Genomic DNA, 1,224 nt, shown 5'->3' with positions numbered 1-1,224 from the left:
GGCTGAGTGGCTTGCCTGGATAGCTGAAGAACTTCTGACTTGCGTTCGAGCCATTCAGACAGGTCATACATGTTGTATGTGCGGCTGCTCCCAGCGCGTATTATGCCACGTGTGATACAGTACTCGATGAAACTCTCTCTCTAGCTAGGAGGGAGTTTAGTGAGTAACCAGTCTACATGTGAACCACAGTGGAGCTCACTGGCTGCTACATCATCCATGGTACTGAGGAGACCTACAAGGCTAGACACTGCCAGGGAGAAATCTTCAAAGGCTTGAGGGTCACCAACCTTAACAGGAGAGCAGTTAAGGACAGCACTGAGTTCACTCTGGATTAACTGTCGAGGCTGTTCATATCTCTGTTCTAATGCTCAAATTTCACTAGTGTAGGAAGTGCGGTCATGAATATAGCACCTAGCAACTTGTAGAGCACATGGATGCTCTAAATGATCCAGCAGGATGTGATATTTATATTCCTCTGTGAGGTGTGCATGAGGCCCTAGCAGGCTGTCCAATCCTTTCTTCAGAAGTGCAAATTCACTCTCTCGGCCCTATTTGAATGCGACCAGTCTAGACTTTGAGATGCCGTATAATGATTCCACAATCATCTCCATCAGGTTTGGCTGGTTGACTTCTTCTGTCAAAGGTAGTGGGGCTGTTGCTTGGTATGCATCTGGAGGTGTTGGATAAGCAGCAGAGTAATGGCTGGGAAAATCAATAGGTGGAGCAGCATAATGCTAGATGTAGTTCTGCTGTGCTGCCGCTCCCTGTGGTTGCTGATACAGAGGCGTAGCAGAGGCCGCAGCAAGGTTGTATGATGCTGCAGAGTGCACCTGGTTGGTGCTGCTTGGTAACTGCGGATGTTGGTATCTCTGACTGAATAAAGACTCAGTTTGATGTGTTTCGAGCTTCCCAAGCTGCTTAGATTGTAATACGTGGATGTCAGGTTGTAGAGCAGGCTGTATCACATGTCTCACTCTAGGAGGTGGAGCTGGTAACGATGCTGGCTGGATTCCTGGATAAACCGGAGGGCCTCTCAGCTGTTGAACAGGTAATGGTAAAGACTGGCCTACTGGCTGGAAGGCCGTGTCTATCTGAGGCTGGGACATAGGTGGTGGCTGAAACGTATTCTGAGGTGCTTCAAGTACATCTGGCTGTGGAACTGGCCATGGTGCTGTCTGTACCATGGGGCTTGCCTTTAGCAATGATAAGGATGCAGCAGGTTCT

The sequence above is a fragment of the Cyprinodon variegatus genome, unplaced genomic scaffold, assembly GCF_000732505.1.
Source record: "Cyprinodon variegatus isolate N-32 unplaced genomic scaffold, C_variegatus-1.0 Scaffold1049, whole genome shotgun sequence".
NCBI lineage: Eukaryota > Metazoa > Chordata > Actinopteri > Cyprinodontiformes > Cyprinodontidae > Cyprinodon > Cyprinodon variegatus.
The sequence above is the reverse complement of the archived record's forward strand: the minus strand, read 5'-3'. Positions refer to the sequence as shown.